At 43.8% G+C, this 8,916-nt stretch overlaps 1 protein-coding gene across 1 annotated transcript in view; it reads left to right on the forward strand.

The window, feature by feature from the left end:
* Window positions 1-8,916, forward strand: part of epha4l (eph receptor A4, like) — a 74,180-nt gene that overhangs the window by 57,203 nt on the left and 8,061 nt on the right.

The raw sequence follows: 8,916 nt of genomic DNA on the forward strand, positions 1-8,916 counted from the left end.
TTGTGGGGGGCTGTTGCCCAGAGTTCATTGCCAGAGACGGCGGGGTGTATTCAGTAAACAAGGAATTAGCATGCAAATGGCTTGGGAGGAAGAGGGCGGGGCTGGGAAGGGGAGAGTTGCGGGTCGCAGGTCAGACGCTCCTCAGACTTGATTGGGGAGCTGTCAATCATCGGTGGCCGCGGGGCCACGGCGGAGAACAAAAGGGGAACAAAGATGGCTGACAAAAAAAAAAACACACGGCTCTCCCTCTTCCCCCAAGTTTAAGTCCACTTCCTCTTTTGGGCGTCGGAGCTGCCCTGTCATTAATGGTCTGCCAGTCACGCGGCGGGTACGACACTAACTGACGGCCTCCTGGCACAGAGAGAGCGGTCCCGCCCGCTGTGAAGTGGAAGAACTTCACCTCCGAGACCTCTGTGTCTAAACTCCACTTCAGCACTGCTGCTACGGCGCGCTGGAGCGCCTCACACACTGCTGTCAAGACCCTATCAGTGTACTGTTGAAAAAAGAGCAAGAGCAAGAGCCAAAATTAAATAAATAAAAAGGACCGTTCATTCAGCACTTCTCTACTCTACAGCGACATAATCTTTTAAAATCGAACCCATAATCACGTTGCTTCCAAACGCCACGGGACAACAAACAACCTCCAGGAGGGGCTTTTTGCAGCATGTGTTGTTGTCATGGCTGGTTAGGCGCCATCTTGCCAGCACTTGGGGACAAAAACAAACCACCCGCTTTCCCTTTCTCTTACTCTCTCTGTCTCTCTGTCTCTCTCTCTCTCTCTCTCTGTCCCCCAATCCCCCACCGGCGTGGTAGACAGACAAAGATAGACAGAGACACACCAGGGAATGACCCACCCCCACTCTCCCTCTGTGCCACAGATAAAGACACAGACTCTCCCCCAAGAGGGAGCGGGAGAGAGACAGAGAGATGGGGTGAAAAGGGCCAGAGAGGAGTGGCAGGGATGGTGAGAGAGAGACAGAGAGATGGTGGTGGTGGTGGTGGGGCGGGGGGGGGAGTGACAGATGCGCAAAAAAAAAGTTGGCAGAGGAGAATGAGGGCAAAGGGGTAGTGAGTGACACAAACAGGCAGTTTGAGTCTGTCTGTGTCTGTGTGTGGGTGTGTGTATGTGTGTTTGTGTTTGTGTGTATGTGTTCCCACTTCCAACGCATTACCATTGTTAAGTTCCACTCAATACTCCAAAGGACACACGGACCAACTCTTTCCAATTTGATCAACTTTATTTTCCAAACTTTGTTGGGCATGTAGTTGATCTTCAATTTCATCAGAAATTAGGAATAGGTTGTAAACCTTCAAAACACAGAAAAGAAAAAGGGTTAACAACATTGTAATTCAAATAAAGCATCTCTTCTAAATACAGAGCATGGAACCAGGTAATTACATTTAAAGTAATTAAGGTAAGTATCTAGAGGTAAGTAGTTAAGTAAAGTATTTTAAAGGTAATAAGGTAAGTAAAGTAGTCAATCATTTAAGTGACAAGACATTTCACCAATTACATGTTTTCAGGTTTGTGTTTTCAGAAGTAAGTAATTCTCTAACAAACTACTAAATACAGAAACAGATGTTAACAATGTAACATATTTCCAAATGGTTTTACAAATGCTTTTAAACGTCTGAATAATTTTAGACTTTCAATTTGTCGTTTAAGGTTTCTAAACATTTAAACTCAAACATGTTTTAAAGAATCATTTTTAAACTTAAATTTGTAACCTTTTAACCCCCAAGTTTTAACCTTTAAATAATGTCTAACAAATACATTACTTGGCATATGAATGTACAGATTTTAATTAAATACATGTAAATGAATTAATTTAAGTCCATTAAACAAGTACATCTTTTAAATGGAAAACATTTTAACAACTAATTAACTAATCATTTTAGTATTAAAGGTTCAATTTGGTAAAACATTTAAACTAAACGAATTAACAGTTCAAATGAATTAAAGAATCAACTTTACAAGCAGGTCAAATGAATTGAATTAAATCCATTTAACACTTAGAGTAATTAGAGAAATAAAGAAAATGGCTAAGAGCTCTTTTCTGTAACTTAACATTTTAAATTCAAGCATAACTTTTAGCATTAAACTTAAGCTTTTAACTTGAAACCTTAACTTTAACCCATTTGACTTTTAACACTATGCAACCAATGCTCAAACTAAAATGCAGTGGTTCACCTTGAACCCAAGCAGTTAAACAAAATAATAGTTAAATAAGCAAGTTAAATAAGCAACTTAAGAGCATTTAGTTCAAAACATTTCAAGCTAAGGCCGACATCAAAAGAACAGGCATATTCACCGACCATTGGTGTGTTGGAGTAACCGCTTAGTGGATCTTTCTGTTGTTCTTGCTTGGTGTTCTTCCTGCAGTTTGTTAGGTGACTGAATGAATGAGATCTCCATTCCTTTTCAGCTGCCCTCAATCAGCAATCGGAAGCCATCTTGCTGGGGCATTCTGGGATTTGTAGTTCTTGACCCATGTATGGCACAAGGTTGACATCTCCACTGAGTTTTAACTCCACACCTCCCACTTGAGCTCATGGGTTTTTAACCCAGAGAGGTCACACTGGTCCTTCACTCCCTTGTTCTTCAGTCGGAACCAGAATGACAAGGCGTCGGACATCTCTATGAAGTAGTGTGGCCGGGATTTTGTGTTTGAGCCTCTTGGTTCTTGAAGTCGGTTTCTCCTTGTCGGTTTCCTTCCTGATGGGGACAGGATAGCTGGGAAAGGTCTTCACAAGCACATCTCTTACGATGCCTTTGCTGTCAGTGTTGACACTGACTACTCTGGCCAGTTTGTATTGTCCTCTCAGGGCATTTTGGTCAGCCAACCAGACCACATCTCCGACAGCAACATTTCGTTCGTTGGTGTGCCATTTGTTCCTTATAAATAGATTAGGTCCAGCCAATTGGCTCCATTTCTTCCAGAACTTGCTGACCTCAGCTTGAATACTTTGCAGTCTTTTGTATGGATAGCCATCAAACTGGAAGCCTCCAGGGTCTCCCTTAGGGTTGGCACGCCCTAGGAGCAGAGAATTCGGGGTGATGTACTCCACACAGTCTTCCCTGCTTTGAGTTCTTGCATCAATGGGTCTCTCATTAGCAAGGTTGGCTGCCATGAGGAGGAAGGTTTGGAATTCACCCCAGGTGAAGACGCCGTCTCCACCATCATTGCTCAAGGCCCGCTTGACCTTGACAGCCTCTGCTGCCCCATTTCTGTGGGGAGAGTCTGCGGGGTGGATCTTCCAAGACCATTCCGTTCCATGCTTGGCAGCTGTGTCTTCAACTTGAGCCTTGTCCAGTTGGTCAAGAAATTTGTACATCTTTTCCAGAGCAGGTTCAAATGGTAACACTGGCACGGCAGTCTCATCTTCATTGAACATCTGGATTCTGCCTCCACAAACTAGGAGTCCAGAGTTCACATCTTTGTATACTGCCAATCTGCTGAGAGTTGTGTCTGGATAGGTTACACCATCTTGAGCTGCGAGGAAGAGGTCTTCACGTGTACCTTCAAGTTCTGTGCCAGTCAACCCAGCCTGCGTGGGTGCTCTTGCCTCCCACTTCGACTGTTCTGGGTTTGACTTCCTCTTCAGCCACTTCTCGGCAGCTCGTTGTGTCCAGGCAATAACTCTGATCAGTTTGGTCAGGCTACTGAACCTTTTAACATCCACAAGATGTTTAACCCAGCCAGTGGGCTTTCTTCTTGGCAGAGTGAATTTTGACTCTTGACAAGGACTTCCCTTTTCCTGAGTGGCCAGTGGGTCTTCTTTCTGCAGACTCATTTTAGCTTGAGCTCTAGTCAATGCAGCTGAGAATGCCTTCCTTTGAAGCTTGTTTACACTCTCCCTGGCATGGGCTGCAACGTCTCCAGCTGATTGAATAGGCCACTCCTCCACTGGCCGCTTCAGGAACTCTGGTCCTCTTTGCCATGTGGAATTTTCCTTTAAATCTTCAGGAGTGCCTCCTCTTGTTATGATGTCTGCTATGTTCAGATCTCCACGGATCCACCACCAGTCTTGCACTGGTCCGGCCTTCTGGATTTCACCCACTCTGTTGACTTCACTGGTGAGCTTTATGGCTGCGCCTCTTTCGACCATTTCATGGATCTGGGTTGTATATGCGACATTCCAGTCTGGCTCTTTGCTCAGTTGCTTTTCCATCCTTAAGAGGCAAGCTTGGACTGCTCTTTTGTTGTTGGGAAGAGAGGCTGGATCTTCAGTCCAGGGGTACTTGGCATCCCAGTGTGGAGTTGGTGTGTGAGCATCCTCTTCCTTGTAGGTGAGGCCTCCTTTAATGATCACAAACTCTCTCTCCTCTGCCAGGGTCATGTCCTTTCCTCCTGGAGGACAGCTTCCACATCGGCATCCTCCACATCTTGGCTCACATGCAGCTCCGATGCTGTCCCAGTGCCACCACTTAAGGAACTCACGGTTACTGGCAGATGTATTTTTGTGGGCCACATCCTCTTGCTGCAGCCAGGCTGGCTCAGTTGCTGGAACTGTGATTTCCTGATATCGGACTGCAGCGGTTCTCATGGAGCGAGCGAAGTGGGTTCTTGACTCGTATGCTGCAACTGCCACTTCTTCGAGCAAGTCAGGGTGTGCTCCGCCTACTGTCTTGCCCAGTGGGCTTTCCCATAGCACAAGGTCTCCGATGACTTTGAGTCTTTGGGGTGCGAGTCTTCCCTCGCGATGGCTTATGAGAAGTTCGACTTCTTCTGGTCTTTTCAAATCTTCGAGCTGGACATCTGGGAAGAAGCTTTTTAACTGTTCAGGTTGAATTGCTTGACGGACCTTTGCAATTTCCTTCAGGCCATAGCAGACCAGTTGATGCGCTCGTTCAGTTCCTTTTGGAGTCTTCACTCTTACTTTTAGGAGGTACCTCTTCGTCTTGACTTTCATGGTCATTCCTCCAACTCCATGTACGACCAGCGTTATGTCTTCACTTCTCAGGCCCAGTCTTTCGGCAGCTTTGTGGGTTATATAATTTGTGTCTGATGCTAGGTCTATTAGTGTGCCGATCTTCTGACCTGCATTTGCTGTGACCAACAACAGCATCATGATTACAGGCAATTCAGTCAGCCCATTTTCCTCCAGGAGTTTAGACTGGCCTGCTGATTTGAGTGTCACTGAGGCTCTGTTTGTAAATGCCTTTCTGCATTTCTCTGCCAGCTCTGGGGAAAGTTCTGACAAGAACACCTCCTGTTCCTCTGTGAACTTTGCTTTTATTCTTCCATCTTTTCCACCTTTCCCTTCTCCTCTTCTGGCCTCTTCTCTTCTGGCCTCTGCTTTTGGGCATAGGAAGTAATGGTGGTCAGATGCACTGCCTTCCCTGTTGCAGTCTGCATTTCTGCACAGGAAATTGTCTCTGCAGTAGCCATCTGCATCATGATGTCCCAGACATTTCTTGCATGCTCCCATCTTCTTCAAGGCGGTTTTCTTCTCGGGCAGCTTCAAGCTTTTAAACTTCTTGCAGAAGAATATCTTGTTGGTGTGTCCACCATCACCACAGATGCCACATACTTCATCAGCATCTTTCTTTGTGGCTCTGGTAGAAGCAAACTTCTTTTCTTGCCTCCTGTCAGGCTTGTCCACTTCGTCCCCAATCTTCAGCTGTTCAAGCCTTTCCAGAATTTCCTCTTGATTCTTCAGGAACTTCAGGAGCATATCAAAATGATTATCTGGGGTTACGTTGTTGGTGGGCTCAACCATAAACATCAGCCAGTCTCTCTGTATGAAATCTGGAAGCTTACTTTCAATGGACTTGATGACCAGGGGGTTTCTCATGGCTCCTGAGTTTCCCAACTCTGTCAGGTCAGCTAGGGCCTTCTCCACTGATTGAATTAGGTCAATGACCTTCCTCGGCTGGTTCCCCTTGATTTGAGCCATCCTGTCCAGTTCTTCCAGGATTTCAATTGTGATCGTGGACTTGTTCCCGTATCTGTTTTCAAGGACTCTGAAGATATCCACAGCTGTTGTGTAAGTGGACAGTCTTAGGTCTTTGGCAATGGATTCATTTACACTCTCCAACAGCTGAATCTTCTTGACTTCTGGTGATCCGGTGGGCTCCCCTTGCTTCTGCAGGCTCTCCCAATCCTTCCTCCACCTGTGATAGTCTCTTTTACCTCCATGGAAGATGGGTAGGGAAGTAGGTTTTATTCTGACAATGGGGAGAGGTGTTGGTTGGACAGGTTTGCTAATTGCACCTCGATCAGCCAGCCTTCTGGATGTGGCAAATTCAGCCTTTCTTAGCTTGAGCTTGTCATGAGCTGCTATTAGTTTGTCAAGTCTGTCTTCCAACTCGTCTTTGGATGCCTGAGGGATCCACTTCTCCCAAACAGACATGGCATGGATGGCCGCATTTAACTTCTCGTTCAATAAGGTGAGGTGAACGTCATAGCCCTCCATGTTGTTGCTTTCAACTGGAACATTGACAGCTTTTTCAATGGTGTCTTCTGCCTTAGCAATTGCAGTTTTCAGCTCATTTTTGCCATATCTTCCCCACAGGCTGGTTTGAACAATGTCCTTGATCTCCTCCATTTTAACTTCGGCTTCTTTCATAGTTGTTTGGAGTTCATCCACTTGCTGCTTTTCGAGCTCCGCTTCTGATTCATCCTTCCTGGCGTCAGCCTCCAGGCCAATCCTGTAATCTTCATTTGCGTCCAGCACTGACCTGAAACGTTCCGCAAATTTTGCGAATTCCTCCTTTAATTCGGATTTCAGCATGCCGTCTGCTCCTCTTGAGATAAAGTTGGCCAGTTTGGTGAAGTTGCTCTTTGCAGTCGTCCTTTCCTGCTTCAGTAACTTGACTGACTTCCCCAGTGCTTCTTCAGCCATCTTTATTTCCTTCCTTCCGGCGTCCACAGCTCTTCTGGTTTTTTGAAGCCCTTAATCTTCAGTCCCAGGGCTGTTCCGCTGGTTTACAACTGTTAAGTTCCACTCAATACTCCAAAGGACACACGGACCAACTCTTTCCAATTTGATCAACTTTATTTTCCAAACTTTGTTGGGCATGTAGTTGATCTTCAATTTCATCAGAAATTAGGAATAGGTTGTAAACCTTCAAAACACAGAAAAGAAAAAGGGTTAACAACATTGTAATTCAAATAAAGCATCTCTTCTAAATACAGAGCATGGAACCAGGTAATTACATTTAAAGTAATTAAGGTAAGTATCTAGAGGTAAGTAGTTAAGTAAAGTATTTTAAAGGTAATAAGGTAAGTAAAGTAGTCAATCATTTAAGTGACAAGACATTTCACCAATTACATGTTTTCAGGTTTGTGTTTTCAGAAGTAAGTAATTCTCTAACAAACTACTAAATACAGAAACAGATGTTAACAATGTAACATATTTCCAAATGGTTTTACAAATGCTTTTAAACGTCTGAATAATTTTAGACTTTCAATTTGTCGTTTAAGGTTTCTAAACATTTAAACTCAAACATGTTTTAAAGAATCATTTTTAAACTTAAATTTGTAACCTTTTAACCCCCAAGTTTTAACCTTTAAATAATGTCTAACAAATACATTACTTGGCATATGAATGTACAGATTTTAATTAAATACATGTAAATGAATTAATTTAAGTCCATTAAACAAGTACATCTTTTAAATGGAAAACATTTTAACAACTAATTAACTAATCATTTTAGTATTAAAGGTTCAATTTGGTAAAACATTTAAACTAAACGAATTAACAGTTCAAATGAATTAAAGAATCAACTTTACAAGCAGGTCAAATGAATTGAATTAAATCCATTTAACACTTAGAGTAATTAGAGAAATAAAGAAAATGGCTAAGAGCTCTTTTCTGTAACTTAACATTTTAAATTCAAGCATAACTTTTAGCATTAAACTTAAGCTTTTAACTTGAAACCTTAACTTTAACCCATTTGACTTTTAACACTATGCAACCAATGCTCAAACTAAAATGCAGTGGTTCACCTTGAACCCAAGCAGTTAAACAAAATAATAGTTAAATAAGCAAGTTAAATAAGCAACTTAAGAGCATTTAGTTCAAAACATTTCAAGCTAAGGCCGACATCAAAAGAACAGGCATATTCACCGACCATTGGTGTGTTGGAGTAACCGCTTAGTGGATCTTTCTGTTGTTCTTGCTTGGTGTTCTTCCTGCAGTTTGTTAGGTGACTGAATGAATGAGATCTCCATTCCTTTTCAGCTGCCCTCAATCAGCAATCGGAAGCCATCTTGCTGGGGCATTCTGGGATTTGTAGTTCTTGACCCATGTATGGCACAAGGTTGACATCTCCACTGAGTTTTAACTCCACAACCATTCCCATGTGCACGCACATGTCCCATGTGCGTGTGTTCCTGTGGGTGTGCATATGTGGTAAAACATTTGATTAAGTTACTGTTAACATGAATTTGCATACATATCAAGATGTGTGCGTGTGCGTGTGTGCGTGTGTGTGTGTGTGTGTATGTGTGTGTGTGTGTGAGAGAGTGAGAGATAGACGTGAAGTGGTGTATTGTTTCAGCAGTGATGCATGTGTGTGTCAGTGGAGAGAGTGTAGGACACGAGGGCAGCCGTTATACTGAGCTAATTAAATCACCACAGGACAAAGATGGATGGCCACACACGCACACACGTACACGCACACGCACGCACGCACGCACGCACGCACGCACGCACGCACGCACGCACGCACGCACGCACACACACACACACACACACACACACACACACACACACACACACACACACACACACACACACACACACACACACACACACACATACACACATTCCCATGGGGACCTCCTGCAGAGCTGAGCTGTGATGTGCATCATTTACCTCCATAATCTTGCTGTCGGGTGGAAACCTCATATGTCCAAAACTGTTACTTTTCAGGAGTCAGATTCAAAAATAGCAAATAGCAAATTC

This window comes from Nannobrachium achirus, assembly GCF_963921795.1.
Source record: "Nannobrachium achirus genome assembly, chromosome: 8".
Classification (NCBI taxonomy): Eukaryota; Metazoa; Chordata; class Actinopteri; order Myctophiformes; family Myctophidae; genus Nannobrachium; species Nannobrachium achirus.